This window comes from Spermophilus citellus, assembly GCF_964194105.1.
Source record: "Spermophilus citellus genome assembly, chromosome: 7".
In the NCBI taxonomy this organism is placed as follows: Eukaryota; Metazoa; Chordata; class Mammalia; order Rodentia; family Sciuridae; genus Spermophilus; species Spermophilus citellus.
In genome coordinates this window covers 119176606-119195149 of record NC_138188.1, presented here as the reverse complement: position 1 = coordinate 119195149, position 18544 = coordinate 119176606, and the positions used below count along the sequence as shown (strand labels likewise).

At 43.6% G+C, this 18544-nt stretch overlaps 1 protein-coding gene across 5 annotated transcripts in view; it reads left to right on the top strand.

Annotated features, from left to right (window-relative positions):
* Nucleotides 1-837: 837 nt before the first annotated feature.
* Nucleotides 838-18544, top strand: part of LPP (LIM domain containing preferred translocation partner in lipoma) — a 654410-nt gene continuing 636703 nt past the window's right edge. Inside the window, exon 1 of one of the 5 annotated variants that reach the window (XM_081302853.1) lies at nucleotides 838-1845. The gene's annotated coding sequence lies outside the window, so the exon portion shown is untranslated. Of the gene's footprint in view, nucleotides 2046-18544 lie in introns of all 5 variants that reach the window. The other 4 variants (XM_081302852.1, XM_081302849.1, XM_081302854.1 and 1 more) reach the window with 4 other exon arrangements.

The following is an 18544-nucleotide window of genomic DNA, read 5'->3' as shown; positions in this document are numbered from 1 at the left end:
AGGATGTGGGCCATCTCCGGAGTGAGAGGCTCTGGGTGGGTATTCTCAGTCATCTTTCTCTGCCTCCAGATTCACATTTTTGTATGTATAGATGAGAAAATTGAGAGGAACAAAGAGGTTAAATAATTTAAACCCAGAAATATCTGAATTCAAAGACTTCACAAAAGAAATGCTCAATAAATGAGTCCAGCAGCCTATGGTTTTTACATTTATTTCCTTAATTCTTGGTTAAAAGAATTCCATCAAAATCTAACCTCAAAAAAACCATGTTTAGGAGTTTTTGTGCATTATTAACTCAAAGTGTACTCTCATCATGTATGAGTGGAATCAGGTCCTGCTGGAGGTAAAGGCCAGGAAGATGGCATGGAAAGAGCACAGAATCAGGTGACCTGTATGGTGGGGGGGGGGGGGCAGTTGAGTTCAGGTCTTGCTTAGTTATTTTGTGCTTGGCAAATCCTTTACCTGAGTTTTTGCCTTAAAGGTAGAAGATGGACTACAATTAATCCTATCCAACTCACTTGAAGATGTAATAATTCAGATGAAAGAGTGTTTTTATGATATATTGCAGTGAGGGATTATTCATTTAGATATGAATAGGATAGAAACACAAAGAAAGGAAGTCACAGGTTTGGAGTGCTTTCCAGGAAATAACCCCTGGATACAGTAAATGGTGGTTCTTACCTTTACTCACATTTTCAAACGTCAGAGAAAAAAAAAAAATCCGACTTGAACCTTCCAAGAACAGGCTTGTCTTTATTCAAACCAGTCCACCCAGTTCGCATACTTTTTTTCCAAGCTGTAAGTACAGAGCAAGCTGTAGTTGTTTAACTCCTGGGGTTCACCTCTTTCAGCACAGTACAAGGGAAGTTACCCTGAAGCAACTGAATGTCTCTGTTCCTCAGGGCTCACTGTCAACCAGAACCTTCCCAGAACTAGCTCTGGAAGGGAAATACAAAGTCACTTCATTGGGTAGTCCTCCTGCCTAATCTGATATCTAACCTGGTTCTCAGCTCAGGGGTTAGGAGGCAGTCAGGACCCTGCCTGCCGGCTGGAATCAATCCTGAGGGGAGACAGGGACTCGGGTCCCGCTCCTGGATCTGTTGAGCGTAGGCTCTGTGCAAATCATTTCTTTTCTGCAAGTTTCAGCATTCTCACGGGTGAAGTGAATGGGTTGAAAGTTTGTCTCTGCCAGTTTGAACATCCTGTAAGTTTTGAGTCTTGCTGGGAATCCGGGGTGGGGCTTAGGAGGAGGTCTGTCGAAGGGAATACTTTAGCTCAAGCTCAGTCCCCTAATTTGGCACCGACATAGGAGACTCAAGTTGCCCCACTTCTCTAGCAGCCCCTCAACTCGGCCGCTTCCTCCTACGTCTCCTTCCTCTTCCTCCAGTGGAGGCAAGCCTCCACACCTCCCTCTTTCCCTTCCTCCTTTGCAAGTTCCCTACATTCCCACGTCTCCTCCTTTTCCTCCCAGGAAATGCAATGCCCTCTGTGCGCCCACCTTTTGGCAAAGTCACTGCCCACTGCGTGCGACCCCTCCCCCGCCAGGCGAGCGCTGCGCTGCGGCCCGCGGGCACACGCCTTCCCATACCTTACATGGACAAATGCGTGCAGGCAAAGTCAGGAATTCAGGCCCCTGACGTCAGCCTCCAGCGCTCAGGGCACCGCACGGGAGACCGAGGGGAGGGGGTGGGGACGGTGGGGAGGAAGGAGGGGGAAAGGCACCAACCAGCAGCCGCTCCAGCCCTGCCGAAGTTTCACTTTTTGTCTGTGGGTTCGCTCCCGGGCCCCGCGCGAGCTTTCCCGGGATAAGTAGCTTAGCGATCGGGGAGAGCCGAGCGCTGCAAGGTAAGGGCTGGCTGCACGGCCCGGGACGCGGGGCGCTGGGCGCGGGCGGCGCGCTCGCCCGGACCGGTGCGGGGCGTGGGGCCGGGCCTGTCCGGGGCTGGGGACAATGGGAGGGGGAGTGCCCGGGCACCTCCTCCTCCGCCTCTGCCTCCGCCTCCAGCCGCCGCTGCTGCCGCTGCCCCGTCTGCCTCCTCCCTGAGGTATTGTTGCAAATCCTCCTTCCTTCCCCCTCACCCTCCGCCCGCGGGCGCTTCAGGAACCCCCAGCCCGCCCCGGGCGAGAGCGCCTGTGGGGTGGCAGGAGCGCGGGGTGCAGAGCGCCCTTCCCCGGCCGCCAGGCCCGCGGTGCGGAAGTGCCGACCGCGGCCCAATCACCGGGTGCACGCCGTGGGGGAGGGGGACCCAGAGTTTTTGGGGAAGCCTCGATCGGGGGTTGGGCGGGGTTGGAGTCTTTGCGCGCCCCCTGCCCGGGCTTTCTGGGCGCCCAGGGGGCGGGGCCACGCCTAGCCGCTTAGAGCTTTCGCGGAATCTCAGTTGTCACAGTGGAAAGGGCCTAGAGACCCAGTCATTCAAGTCCTCCCATTTCAGAGTTAGAGCAACCGAGGCCAAGACTGGAGGGTCTTCCCCGAAGTCATTCTTTAGAGATCGAGCCATAAATAAAGTAGGTGGCTCAGGACTCCTACTTCCCGTTCTGTAAGCATTTCTAGAGTCCCCACTGTGTGTCAGGCACTTTGCTGGTGTGTTGGGCCCAGATCTTACCCTCAGGGAGCACTCAACTGAGTGGAGAAGCCAAACCTGACCCAATAGGAAATGCTAAGTGCTGAGGGGGAAATATAAGGATAAGAGTTTTAAGGAAATGGCCTTTGGAGGGGGCTGTGCTTGATTGTTGCTTTTGAAGGATGGGGAATTTTCTGAAGTCAATCAGCCATGGAGGAAGGGCATTTCAGCGAGGCAAGTGCAGATCAGAGAAGACTGAATAAAGGGTGGGAAATAAAGATGACCTGTAAATGGGGGCATAAAGTTTGGAATAGGGACGGGTATGACCTGAGGTGAACTCGTCCGTGGAATGGTACCTGGATTCTTGGGCAGAGTGGAGTCTTTGGGATTCAGGGTCCCAAGAAAACTCTACTTTCCTTTCCCTAGGAGGGTTCCACCCCTTTCCCTCCAACAGGAAAGGATTAGCAAGAACTCAGGGTTATCTCTGAGCTACTTTCCTCAGCCAAACTCACTTAACATTGTTTCAATCACCTTATTCTTTTGATCCCCCATCCCCTTTTCTGGATGTCTTGCCTCTCCAATAAAATGAATTGTCACAAATGTGTTAGTGACTTACTGCTTTTCCTCTTCCTGCATGTGTGCATTTTAAGAAAATCTCTAGAGGAAGGAAGGGAAGTGGATGGGGGTGTCTTTAGAAAGAGCTAACCTTCTCTCCCATTCTCACTTTGCCTCACTCTTACAGGTAGGGAAACATGTAGAGTTGAGTGTCAGCCCTAGAGCAGAGTAAAGGTGGACCTCGGTGGGGGTACAGAACACCCAGTAGAGTTCTCTCTATTCCATCAAGATCCTCCTCCTTGCAGAACTTCTGCCAGCACCAGGGCCAGTTAAAGAGGAGATTATGTATCTTGCTTCTGATGCTTGCAAGGCAGCCCTTAACCTCAGTGCTCAAGTTTAGAATGTAGAGTCTGTAGACAGGAGTAGCTATTGGAATGGTAGGGGTACAAATTTGGGGCCTCTGGGTCAGACAGTCCCTCAGGGTCAGGCACCCTGTAAATAGCATAGGCTTAGCCTTGGCCTTGGCGATAGGGAGGAAGGAGAAACTGAGCCTCTGAGCTGATTGTTATGGTGGGAATGAGTGGGATCCCTCTTGAAGTCACATTCTGGTGGAGAGGTGATGCCTCCAAGAGAGGGAGACAATTTCAGGAAATGATGGGTGGGAGAGGAGACTTGATTATGAAGGACTTTAAAAATGCCAAGCTATTGAGTTTGGATATGACTTGAAGCCATCATTTGAGGGTTTCCAGCAGGCTGGAACATGAATGAGAGGGGATTTCTCACATTGGGAAGCCTCCTGCTGCCCAGTTTCAGTGAGAAGTGATAATTTGGTTAAGAATATTATCATTGGGTGTTTGTTCATTTAATTGACATGTTACTGAGTACCTATTATGTGCCACTGACAATAGCAGGATCCTGTTTTTATTAAGATAAATTGTGTTAAATTAATTCTAAGACACTTTTTCAGCATTTTAATATCACTAAATCTGGTTGTCTTATAATCACGGATGTGTCATAGTTCAACAGGTTTTTTTTTTTTCACTTTAGGTTGATAATGACACATCTTACAGTCAATGATTGAAATTTGATAAAATTTGTTAATCATGTCCTTTATGGATGTATAGTACTTTGCACTTTAGAAAACACTTTAACATCATCTATTCCATTTGAATCTCCAAGATTCTGTGAGAATTAAGCCTGGTGACATAGCCACCTCCATTTTATCTCTTCTCCAGGGTTACCTAGCCAATTAGGAATGTGCTCAAAATTTCGATCTCAAACTTGTGATTCTTGTTGGTAATATGTGGCTTCATTCTGCTGCGCAATTAACATGGGTTAATTGGGAACAGGGAAAGAATGTGATTAGATTTGATTTCAGAATGAAGGCTCAGGGTGCTGGAATGTTGAGGGGGGTTTGGCCAAGGACAATGTATAACTTATAAGGGTTGGGAAGCCCTCTTCACCCAGAGATCTGCTGTAGTAAGTAGAACAAGGACAGTGAAATGGAAACTTGTAGGTAACATGGTAAGAACGAAGGCTGGAGATGCACAGATTTTACCTAGAAAGAAGAGCAGTGCACAGAGCACACACTTCCTGACTTTGCTTACTGTATACCAGAACTGGGTAGGCCCTGGGTATAGAGATGAGGAGGGCATGGTCCTTGACCTTGAGGAGCACAGGGGAGGGCATATGTGGTGGAGTGGGGGATCTCAGTGTATCAGGTGCTGTCAGTGTGTTTTGGCTGCTCTGCACCAAACTCAGGGAAGCCTTCATAGAGGGGGAACTGTCTGAACCAAATCTCTAGGACTCAGTGGGAACTGTCAAAGTGGAAGAATGGCAGGTGAGATTCCTGTGAGGCAAAGGTAGCATGGTTAATTTTCTAGGCTGTGTTTTAATGGCCAGCATGAAGAGCTGTGGGAAACGGAGAAAAAGGAGGACTCTTAATTTTTGCTAAAAAGAAATGTTTACATTTATCTCATAGGCGGTAGGAGCCATTAGCTGATTCTCTAAAGGCTTGTGATTCACAGAATAAGGCTAGACAGGGCCTCTGGAACTATTGATGTGGGATTAAGTATTTGATGGTAATGTAGGAGGCATAGTAACACTTGCTGGATCCAGTAACATTGCTGGATGAATGAACTTGAGACTTTGACCCAGGGTATAATTAGGCCCTCATTCAGGGATGTGCATTAGTGGGTGGGGACTTTTCCTGGAATATGGTTTTGGAATGCTACGCTTTGGTGGAAGAAACTTTCTCGAAGAAACTTGCCAGAGGTGAGGAAGCGAAAGGTAAAATCATGGTGTAGTAAGCTAGGACCTGGGTAGAAACCCATTGACGTGAAGGTGCCTATGAGGCAGAGAATGTGAGGGGGCATGGGAGGGTAGAGGAATGGAAGTGTGTAGTGGGAATTGCCCTGCCTGCCCGGCGGCCCAGAGGACATGACTGATGCATTACTAATGCAGGTCACTGAGATGAGATTGGAGGGTGGACAGGTGGCTGGGGCATTAATGTGTTGAAGCAGGTTAACTGTAAAATTAAAGTTGGAAAATGTTTATCTTCTTATTATGTTTAATGATAGTATATAATTTTAGACATTTTGAGTGCTTGCTGTGTGATTATTAGTTACCATATTGATTCATTGAGGTAGGTTTTATGAGTGTTATGCTTTGGATGTGGTTTGTCCCCCAAGAGTTCATGTGATGGAGGTGGGAGGTCCTCAGGTCATTAAAGGTATACCTTGGGAAAGATTAAGGTGGTCCTTTGGAATCCTGTTAGTTTTCCTAAGAACATGTGGAAGAGCCAGCCTGATTTGAATCACTCTTTGGTTTCCTGTTTGCTGATGTCATCTCTGTCCCCCCATATGTTCTCATTATTTCGGTATCATTTTCCATGAGACCTTTACCAGAGCTGAGCTGATGCTTGTACTATGCACTTGAGCTTCCAGAACTGTGAGCTAAGTAAACCTGTTTTCTTTATCAACTGTACCAGCTTCAGGTATTAAGTTATAGTAACAAAAAATGGACTTCTATGATGATTATCAATCTCATTTTGCTGGTGAGAAAATGAATTTGGTAAGATAAGGTTGCACAACTAAGTAACACTGCTAAGTTTCCAACTCGTGCTTGGTCGCTAGCTTCTTCGCCACTCCTTTCTGTGCCCACAGCAGGAAAAGTTCAAATTGATAATGTTTTTCAGTGTTCTCCGGGACTTAATTCAGCACACACTCCTTGGGGCTTGGTGGGATCACAGTTGAGGATTTCTCTGTATGAGTGGCTTCTTTGTCCCACCTCCTTTTCTCTTAAGCTGCCACCATGCCCTCTATCTTTGGGTCTTCTCTCTCTTCAAACCTAATTGGGAGGACTGAGCCTCTGCAGCAAATCATCTGCTCCTCTCAAAAGTGCCTACTTTCCCACCCAGTCCAATGTGGGGATAAGGATTTGATGTATCCAATAGAGAGACAGTTGGGGCTATAAAAAAAGTGGTGGGGAGTCTCCATCTATGTCATTACCTTTGGTTTATGGCTCCTGCAACAACTCTGGAGTTGAACCAAATCCCTCCTTTTGGATCCCTTCCTCCAAGAAAGCTTTCTGGCTCTGGACTCAAGGGATCAGCTCTAGTTCTTCTTTTTACCTACCTGCCTCAGGTGGGTCATTTACATTTTGGTGACTCATTGATAAATGGATGAATGAGTTACTTATTCTCTGGGGGAGAGGAGGTAGATCCTAGGAATGGCAACTGGTGATATGAATAATACTTTGTCTTTCTTATCTTTGAATCCCTCTCATCTCTGATGCCTTGAAGATGTTTAGTAGCTATTTGTTAATGAATGAACAATGTCTGTTGATATTATATAAACATGAGTCACCACTTCACCTTAAATATTTGCTTTTCTAACTCCCCTCTACTTTTAGATAAGTTTCTTGAGGATTGCAAAGATGTCTGCTTTATTACTGGTGATATCCCAGTGCCCAGAAGAGTGCCTGGCATGTGATAAGTGCTCTGGAAGTATTTGCTATGGGAAGAGAGGGAGTGGCCTAATGGTTCACTGCCACCACAGGATAGCAATCATGGCAAAGGGGACCATGATTTTACTGCCTAGAACCCTGAGCCTACAGAGATCCAGGACTGGATGGAGAATCACCGGTGCTGTAGCTGCCACAGGCGGCATTGGGCAGTGCTACCAGTGGGATGAAAACTGGGGGACTGGGAGTGTGGTGTTGAGGGTGTGAGATCAGCTATGTTAAGAAAAACTGAATGTGCAACTGGCCTTTTGCTTTTCCTTCCTTCAGCCAGGCAGTTTTATTATTCTGTTTTCATAATCCAGGTCTTTGATTGTGCTGTTCTCCCTTCCTGGATCTTCAGCCTGTTGTAAACCTATGATCTTTTGATATCAAGATCAAAATCCTCTCTGTGCCATGAAGCGATTTCCAGAGTCCTTGCCTCTTTTACTCCACCTATGAGTGTGATCACACACAGCTCCATCTCTTGTATGAAATTCATTACATGTGTACTGAGTGACTACCGTATGTCAGGCAGAAGTGCTGGTTCCTGGCTTATAAGGAAAACAAAGACAGGCTTTGTCTTCAAGGATCTTTATTCTAACAGGAGAGAGACTGAAATAGACTGTGCTAAGGCCTTAGTAATGAGCAAAGGGCTAATGGGCACATTAGGAAAGGAGTGACTGACCATCTGGAAGATTTGGTGAATACTTATGGAAAAGAAGACATTTGGGTTGGATTTTGAGGAGTGGGTATGGGTTCTCATGATAGATAGGGTTGGAAGAGCTTTCCAGGCAGGGGAAAACTTGATATATATGCATAGGCTTGAGGACTAGAATTTTTTAGGGAATAAAAAACCGTTTGGAGATCATGTGAAGGGTGTGGCTGGCTAGGGAGGGTTAGATGGTCAAGGGCTTGTAGGCTGAAGTTAAGATCATGACAGAGGTGGGGTGGGGAAGAGCTTTTATTACTTTTTGAGCAAAGGAAGACTTTGTTGGATCTGTGTTTCAGAGAGCTCTGGGAACAGAATGATAGCAGGTCAAGGCAAGAGGCAGTTTAGAGATTGCTGAAATCTCCAGGACAGGGAGATAGTCCTGTACCACATCAGCAGAGTAGAGAGAAGGAAAAACAGATTCCAGAAACTGTTTGTTATTATAATAATAGGAACTAGCTTAGTTCTACTATTATCTTTTTTTTCTCCAGTTTGTCAGACCTGGCTACAAAAAAAAACTATTTTATGGACATCAAAGCTTGTAGTCAGTAGGAGGAGCCCCAAATAGGTAACCAGTTCCTGCTTTACAAGTATGGCCTGGTTCCTTGGTGGTTACAGTGACCCAATCCCTTATTATACAGAGAAGGAAACTGAGACCTAAAGAAAGAAACAGATTTAGTTAGTCACATTTGGTCCTCATTCCCAGACCAGCCCTATTTCCAAGGTGCTTTTCATTCTCAGTTTCTGTTGTACTTGACATAACCCCTACCTTCCAAGAGCTTTGCTTTGGAGAATTCGGGGAGGGGGTATAACTGGGAGACCATTGTGTCTCAGGCTTGGGCCTTTCACTTTACACTTTGAAAACAATGTGATTAAGATGGTTCTGGCTATTTGTGTTATTGCCTGGTTATTATCTGTGTTATCTGGTTATTGTGTCATTGACATTGATGCCTGCCACTTGCTTGCAGGAACCAAGGTACTGGATCTGTGCTAGCTCCATCGTTTCTTATAGGTGATGCTCCCTGCCCACTTCCCACCATTCTCTCTTTATTTTTGCTGGCCTGAAAATTTTTAGGATGACAGTCTTAGATGCATTACAGGCAGAGCCTCCTATCTTTTTCTCTTAAACCTGCTCATCACAACCCATCTTGCAGAGCCCATTAGTATTTCATAGCCTTCATAGCACTTTTTATGTGGCAAATGCATTTTACGATCATTTTTATTACTTAATTCCCAATTGCAACTCATTGTGTTGGCAAGATCAGTCTTGCTTCACAGAGAGTGGGCAAGTATTCAGGGGTGAAGAAACCTTCCCACGAAGCCTTCAGTGGCAGAATGAGACTCGGACTCCTGTCTTTAAAACTCCTGTCCTGCTTCCTCTGCAAATGAGCAAGAAATAATTGATATGTACATCTTCAGTAAGCCCTATGCAGAGGTGTGAGATTTTTTTTTTTTTTTTTTTTTTTTTTTTTTAGTACTGGGGATTGAACCCAGGTGTTCTTCACCACTGAGCTATATCCTCAGCCCTTTTTAGTTTTTATTTTGAGGCAGGGTCTCTCTAAGTTTCTGAGACTGGCTTTGAATTTGTGATTCTCCTGCCTCAGCCTCCTAAGTGGTGAGACCACAGGTGTATGCCACCACACCCTGCAAGAAAGAGTTCTTATTTCATTAGCACTAATTAGTAGAACTAGCTGCCTGTGAACAAGGCTTTTGAAAGTGTTTTAGTCAACTTTTTTTTTTTGTTGCTGTGAATAAAATATCTGACCAGAACAATTGTAGACAAGGAAAAGATTATTTTGGGGCTCACAGTTTCAGAGGTCTCAATCCATAGACGGTCGGCTCCATTCCTTGTGGCTCAAGGTGAGGTAGAACATCATGGTGGAAGAGTGTAGTGGAGGGAAGCTGTTCACATGATGATCAGAAAGCAAAGAGAGAGGCTCCATTTCCCAGATACAAAATATATACCCCTAAGGCACACCCCCCAAAGACCCATCTCCTCTAGCCACACCCACCCACCCTCAGCCGCCACCCAGTTAATCCCATCAGAGGATTAATCCAGTGATTGGGTTAAGGCTCTCATAACCCAATCATTTGTCCTCTAAATCTTTTTGCATAGTCTCACACATGAGCTTTTGGGGGACACCTAATATCTAAACCATAACATAAGGCAAAACTGAGAACCAGGTGTTGACGCAGAGTCTGAAGGTGTGGGTTTCACCTTACTGTCATTTTTGCAGTACCAGATAGTTTTTGGTCTATGGAAAACCAAGTCCTGTGTTTGAGTCACTCATGAGCTCTGTGATCTTAAGTTCTGGAACATCCCTAAGCCTTAGTTGCCTTCAAAGAGAGATCATATGATCTCTCTTTGAGATCACAACACACTTGTGAAAACCAGAGAAATTCCCCTTGATGGAGCTTTATAAATGGTAGTGTAGTGTGTACTTGTGGCCCCTCCTGGGTGTTCAGTATGACATCTGGCACACAATGATGACTCCTTTTTCTACTGATGGAGGTCATGGGATTTAGATCCGGACAACTCCAAGTTCAAATCTTAGCTGTGCCATGTAGCAGAGGGGTCACTATTTGGTTTTCTGATTTACTCCTTTTAATGCCTCATTAAGGAGGGCACCATGGTTGAAAATAGTTTGCTCCAGAACATGGGATGAGAGCCACACACATTCACAGGCATTTCCAGGCTGTGCAAGAGTTCGTTTGTCACCAGTGAATGGCTGTGCAGTGTCCCTCTTTCTACCATGACCATCCCATTCTCTCTTAGGTTTATTTGTGTTGTATTTGCATTTTTTGGTCCTATGGGATTTCCTTCTATTCTCCTCTGCTGCAGGAGTTGCTTGTGCAGTAGACTCACATGATGGCAGTAAAACCCCCAGTAGCTCAAATGGAAAGCTAGTGCTGAAGGATGAGCCAGGTCTTCCACAGATATGTGTGTGGGAACTTTTCTTGAGGCAGGTAAGCAAGGGGATTGGGACAAGCCCGGGTCACTGACCTCATAGAAGTGTGCTTTGGCCTCTACTACTCTTGCTGTGGACACTTGCTATAGCTATTGTCAGTGCTGCTGGGGATTGAATCCAGGGGCACTCTATCACTGAGGTACATCCCCAGCCCCTTTTATTTTTAATGTTGAGACAGGGTGTTGCTAAGATGCTGAGGCTGGCTTTGAAGCTGCGATCCTCCTACCTCAGTCTCTTGAGTTGGGATTACAGGCCAGCACCAGTATACATGCCATTCCTTGGCATTTTTAAGAGAACATTTAGTATGTTAAAGGATTTTTATCCTCAATTTCCTTACATATAAAAATGTCTGAAGCAACAATACTTGCTTCATGGCTAGAGTGGCCTTACTTTCTGGTTGGCTCAGTGGAACCTCTGTTTATGTCTGTATTCTAGCTTATTTAACTAGTATCCATACTGTCCCCTTCCTTTTTCAGAGGTGTTTTGGTTTGGAGGATAAACTGTATGGCCACCCTATTCATTTGTGAATATTGAGTGAGACATTTTAAGAGAGCCCAAGGCTATGCCTAAATTAAGGACTTCAAAAGTGACCTCAAGAAATGTCTATTGAATGAACTACATTTATAAAAGTAAAAGGTCTAGGATGTTTGAAGGCAGTGCAAGATTGTAGGCATTTACTAGGGCAGGTAAAACATGTTAATATGTATGCAGAATGTAATGAAATACCATGGGAGAGGTGCACATGAAGCCCTGGTGGCCTGTGTGTACCTACCAGATCGTGTGCAGAAGAAGCTCATTGGAATTGCTTAGTCTCAGCTGAGACCTCAAAGGATGGGAGGCTTAGACCAAGGAGCCATAGGGCAGCCCTGTCTACTAATAGATAAAAAATGAGATTGATTCTCTGTCCTTGTGTGTATTGTAGCTGTGTTTCTGTATTATTTTCCCTACAGTGGTCCATCTTGATAACAACTTCTTAACAATAGCTGTGGAAGTCCAGTGCTATTCTATATTCAGTGCCAGCATGTCCCCAGAGTCACCTACACTTATTCTTTCTAATGAATTTCCACTGAAGACAGGTTTTGTTTAGTTCCCAGGAAGAACAACTCAGTTGCCATTTGGATCTTCTGTTTTGTTTGGTATGAAAACTAATCATTTTCAGGAACTATGGTAAGGAGTTTCCACCCAGAGGGTGGGTATTCCATCACTTATGGGAAAGGTAAACTTTGCAGTGTCCAGGCAGGTAAGTGGCACCTTTTCATAGACTAAGGTGAAAGGTAGGTCGGCATTCCAATAGCTGCTCATTTCCACCCTGGAAATCTTTCTCCTTGACCATAGCTTAGCAGCCTCACTTGGAGAATTATTAGTATTGACAGTTGGACAGAACCCTAAAGATACATTTGTCTATCACTGTGCACACTTTTGTATTCATTCATTGGATAGCATATCTCAGGTGCACCTGTGAATGAACGAGTGCAGACTCCAGCATGAATCTTGGGAATAGAAATTTGAATGCAGTGTGGTTCCTGCCTCTGGGAGGTCAGATAAGTAATCAAGCCAGTATGTACAAGTATGTGCAAAACCATCTGTTGGCTCTGAATGGATGGTGAGTAACTCAGGGATCTGGAGAAACTGCAGAGATAAAGCCATTGTTATTTGATTGGGCATTGAAGGATGAGTGGGCATTTGGTGGGCTAGAGGAGGAGAGGGTATTTATGTTGGGGAAATGACTTGAACAGAGACATGGAAGTAAGAAGTGCATGGTGCCTTGGAAAATTGGAATTATGGGGGATGCATTGCAGAGCAGAGAGGAGATGGGTGGAAAAAGGCCTTGATTGAGGCTTCACACCGAAAGTAGCATCACTAGGGCAGTGAGAGGACTGAACCTATGTTTCAGGAGAACATCTGAGTAGTGTGGTGTGCTGGGTGGATTGACCCCACCAATATAGTATGGCACTTTTTTCCCAGTCTCCACTTTTTTTGAGGGACTGTAATAAGCCCAGGCCAAAGATAAAGCAAAGCTGAATTAGGGCTGAGGCAATGGATCTGAGAGATAATTCATAGATAGAATAGAAGTCACTCAATATTCTCATTTTACATAAGAGGAAACTGAGGCCTCTAGAAGGTGACACATGCAGAGTCTGCAGCCTGGTCCTGGCATAACCCTGATGTGATCCCATTCTCTGCTCGGAGTCTTAGAGGGGTGACAGAAGGCATGGCTTTTGAGAGAACTTATCACCCTTTTTATCCTACACAGATTTCACGAAACCTCTTATTCTGCACAGGATGGGCTCTTATTGGAGATATGGAACCTCTGATCACTAGGGATAGTCAAGCAGTGACTGATTGGAATGTTACAGTGAAAATTCAGGCTTTTGTTGAAGACTGATCTAGAAGGTCTTTGAGGCCTATTAACCCTGACCTTTTATTTCAAATTTATTTTTAATTCCTGTGAAAATATATTTATAGCGGTCTTATCTGGGGCCACCTGTTCTTTTGGCTTATCGAGGTTATTTGAGCCAAACTGGACTACAGGCAAAGTGGATGATTGGGTTCTGGGAATGGTAGGTTGTGTCATGCGGTAGCGTGAGGGAACAACTGTTTGGTGACAGGTAGATCTCACCAGGGAGATCTCTGACCTAGAATAGCTTCCATGATCCTGATCAAAATGGAACCTACCATTACATTATGGCCCTTTCTTCCAGTCACCATTTTTTATAGTTAACCTTGTGTTTTCCCCACATTGGTGCTGTGAGGTATATTTTGTTATTATTTTGAGGTATATTTTGTTATTATTTTGTCCAGACCTTGAGGCTGAGAGGTGGTGAAAGCCTTGCCCAGGACCCAAGGTAAACACTGAGCCAGGACTTAAGTTTTCTGTTGGTGCAATGCCAGATTCTTCCTGTTCCTGGCCTGTGCAGGTCTCCAAGTCACTCTAGCTTTTTGTTCATATTCATATCTTCAGCCTCCATTGCAGTTCCTGACATGTGGTAAGAATTTAATTAATGTTTATTGAGTGGACATGTGAATGAATGAATAATAAAAATGTAAAAATGACTACTCGGGTTTGAAGAACATATTTAGTAATAAAAAGATCGAACACTTCCAAACATTAATTAGACTGTTACCAAAAGACAATGAAAAAGAATTAATTTAGAATACATTTATTCAACTTCATTAAAAAGAAAAGTCAAAACCCTTTTACCCAAATACCTCTTCTGATATTTTATATGGCCATGACTCTAGTCTTTTTTCCACATTTTGTATTGGTGCATTATTATTGTACATAATGGTGGGATTTGTTATATATTCTTACACGCACATAGTATAACAATATAATTTGGCCATTATCATTGCCCAGTATTTCCCCTCTCCATCCCCTCCTCTCTTCCCCTCCTTCTCCTAGTCTATTTAATCTCCCTTCAATTTTCAGGAGATCCCCACACCTTTCTTTTCCTTTTTCCTCTCTAGCTTCCACATATGAGAGAAAACCCATGACCCTTGACCTTCTGAATTTGGCTTATTTTTGCTTAATATAGTGTTCTCAAGTTCCATCTCTTTTCCTACCAATGACATAATTTTATTTTTTTATTTTTATTTGGATAAAACTATTATGTACATATACCACATTTTCTTCATTTCTTTGTCCCTTGATGAACACTTAAGGCATCACTCTGATCTTAACTCCCTAAAAATGTATGTTCATTTTTTTTGACATGTGAATGATGTTTGTGTATATTTAATGTTATTACAAAAAATTCTTCCCTGTTTTTGTCTTATGTTTTTATTTTATGTGACTAAAGATTTGTTAAAATCAATAGCCCTAGTGTAGGCATTATCCTTATAGGCACTAGGATAGTTCCACTTTTAAAAAGATCAAATGCAATTCAATATGTTTAAAAATGCAGTAACAAACATCCGTGGGCCATAACTTTTATTCCCTTCTAAATTATTTCCTACAGGCAGTTATTTCTTTGGCACTTCACTTTCCCCCAACCATTTTGTCTCATGTATTATGTGTTTATCTCCCAGGGATGTAGTAGAACTGCACGGATGCTTTGGGAGTCAGGTTTAGATTCAAACCATAGCTTTTCCACACATCAGCTCTATAACCTTGTACCGGTGATTAACCCTTGTGAACTTCCCGTTCCTCATCTGTAAAAGGGGAGAAGTGTGCCTTTCATGTGACACGACCATGGGAGGAATTCTGCGGTCAGTGTAGTAAAACACCAGAGCCTGCCATGTGGGGTCACCGAAATACGTTATTCCTGTTCTCTTTGAGGGGGTTCTCTGTCTCAACCCACCATTTAGTTAGATGCCTGAGCTTTTTTAACTTTCATTTCTCTATTGAGTGTGATCCATAGTAGACCTTAAATAAGTGCTGATAGACTGGTTATGTTTTCAGATTTTTTTTTTTAAGAGGAGAATTACAGGCACAGAAGTCCCACATATTTCTGTTGCTTTTCATGTCAGTTGCCATTCAGCCTCGAGAAACTAGACTACTAATTTGCAGAGTCATTTGCAGTGTATGAATCAACTTGTTTCTCTGTATCTTCACCACGATTTAATTTTATAACTTGCATTTGTCTTAGCAATTAAATTAAATTAATATGTAAGAAGTGATATTTCATTATTGCTTTCATCTGCATTTCTTTAGAAAATGAAAAAAAAATCCCAAGTAGTGGCTTAGGGCTTGTATTTCTTCTTGTGTCATTTGTTAAATGACAATATTTAGAAATGTTCTAGGCTGGAGAAGCTTGGTAAGAAAGGTCTAAAAATGGTGTTTTGAGTTGCCTGCATGTTATTCATGGCATTCATCAGTTCACTCAGTGGTTATTGAGCACCTACTGTATGCAGGCAGTACTCTAGGGGCTGTACATATATGATGAAGAACAATATAATGAATGGAGTCAGGATCTCTAATCCAATCTCATTTTACACCTGAGGCCTAGAAAAGTCAGGTTAATTACCTGGGGTCATACAGCCTATTTAGCAGCTGAGCTGTTTATTCCAACAGTAATGATTTCATGGAGACATCCTGGAAGTTTCAGTTTTGTGATGTTAAACAAATCCTCAAACTGCGTCCATGCTGAGTTCTGATTTTTGGTTTAGAAAATATGGTCATAGGTCTTCTGAAGTGTATCCCTTCTTAGTTCTCTCTGGTGCTTTAATGTTCATTCATTCTTCAATAAACAAAGAATACTAAAACAGGACCAGAAAACAAAAGAACCCCAATCCAAGTAGCTTGGACCAATTATGAACTTTTTTGAATATGTTTTGGTAGATGGGGGACAGATGACATACTTCCCTACAACATAAAATAGTCAATTTAGATTTAATAAGGCAGTTATCTTCAGGTAATAAAAATTCAACTAACTTGCCATAACTATCTTGTTTAAAGTCAATTAAGAGCCTCATATTCCTCACTTGCTGGGTAAAATTTAATAGAACTTCAGTTAAGCATTTATTGCTTATTTAATTCAAAATTAAGTTAATCACCACAGTTAGTAACAACCACTGAGTATTTAATTAACATTCAGCAAACTATCTTATTAAGTCTAAATTAGATACAGACAGGTCTTGTTTATCCCCATTCATTTGCGCACACACTTCCCCCATCTTACCCCAAAGGGCCTTTGGTTTTCCCATGACTTTCCTTTTCTGACTTGTTTCATTTTCTTCTTGTTGACATCCAACTTGGATGAAAGAAGAGGAGAAGAGGGAGGAGTTGTCATGCTATGGGAACTTTAGGGTTGAGGTAGAGCTGAGAATCTTCTCTGTTCGGTTCTGTTTCATTCCATTCCATTCCATTCTGTTCCATTTCATTCTGTTCTGTTCCATTCCATTCCATTCCATTCCATTTTTCAAGATAAATGAGCACTTTCTCTGTGTGAGGCATTCTTTTAAGCACTGAGGAAGAAATACAGGTCATCTTGACATGTTTGGTTTCATTGTCTTGTCTAAATGAGATGATTGGTTTTATTTTCTTCATACAACACCTGTGGCCCACGGTGTAGAGGGCCCTTGGCTGGGTGTGGTGAATGCCAGTGATTCTGATAAAACTCAGGGTCTCCCATAGGAGGTGCTGTCTGGAAGCATGATATTCCTTTAGAATACTGTGATTCCATGAGACAGTGTTTCCCAGAGTTTAAGGCTTTCCTTTAGTGATCAAACATGCTTTGGGAAAATTGCTGTGGCCCATGGATTCTGCGAATCAGCCTCTCACAGCTAAGGAAGGGTGTGTGGACATTAACCCTTGTAACAGTGACACAGGGTCAGAAGTTCTTTTTTGCTTGAAAGGCAGGCAAAGTGGGAGACTTGAGATACAAGGACACATGGCTGGTGCAGCTAGGAAGTCTGGGCAGGCCTTCCTCTTGGAGAAGAGGTGACCTTGTGTGACAGAGCAGCATGGAGGGTGGCCACAGCGTCACCGGGAGTGAACAACAGTAAAATTCTGACAAGGCTGATTGGGTGGACACACCCTGACACATTGCTGTAACTTAAACCTGTTTTGTTACAGCCTGAATCTGAAGAGGTGGGAGGCAGCAGACTTTTTGTTGTGGAACTCTAGGTTTTAGGTTTTGTTCACCTGAGCGACTGCCCATCTGTAGAAGCCATCACTGATATTCTTCCAGAGGGCCTTCTGATTCCTCTGCTTGTGAACCACAAAATCTTTTAGGAGTCTTGGCTCCTTCGTGGACAGCTTCTTTTGTGTACCCTGCCATTCACCATGTACTCTGCCTTTTCTTCCTCCCTAGCTTCCCATATTGTCTTGAATCTCCCCGTGTCTCTATTTTTTATTCTTATCCATCTGTATCATCATTTTCACCCAAGCCAGGCTACTCTTTTATATTTTTCATTTTTATGCTTCATTTAAAATAATGTGGCTAGTATTCTCTCCAGTTGCAAAAAGATGGGATGTGTTAGACAAGACAGAGGATAATGTATAAATTTGGCCCACCATACCCCAGGGACTGGGCATCAAGCTGTGTTCTTTCAGAGTCTCAGCCATACGTGCCTGCTTCCTGTGTCTGAAAAGGGGCACAGGCAAAGGAGTAAAGAGCCCTGGTTTTATTTCTGATTCCATTTTGGGTATGAGTTTTCCCGTCTGAGTAGCAGTTTATCCATCAAAATGTTACTATTAGGCTGGTGTACTCTCAGGGCCTTTCAACTAGAAATTGTTGAGTTTAAATATTTACTAAGTCAACAGACGCTGAAGAGAGCCTGGCTTGTTGAACAGACATACGTTTTAGTACCTAACAACATGAGGAAACTCGTACAATGAGCTTAGCTCCATGCCCACACCAGGTAGGCAGGCATTCCATGAATGCTGTTTCTCTGACAGCGTGACTCCTTCTGGGTTCATGTTCTTCATATTGCCTTTTGCTTTGTAGTCACATCTTCTCTTCGGCCACCCAAGCTTACCTCTCTTTTAACTCTACTCTTACTGCTGTGAGTTTTCCTGTCCCATTTCCCAGCTGGATAGCTCATTATGCCTTATCTCATGTCCCTTTCTGGCTCTGCCCATGGATGGTGTCCACTGGGCACCTTCTCAAAACAAACGACTCCAATGGTGGGCAGATGGTGGGGGTTGTTGATCTGTCCAGCAGCAGATCTTTCCAAGGGACCATCTGTACTTCAGAACACTTTTTTTATTGAATAAATATTCAAAAAAATATTATTCACTGGGTGAGACCAAATCTTGCCCTCAGTGTGCCCCATGGTGGAGGCAAAAAGCTAACTGAAATGCT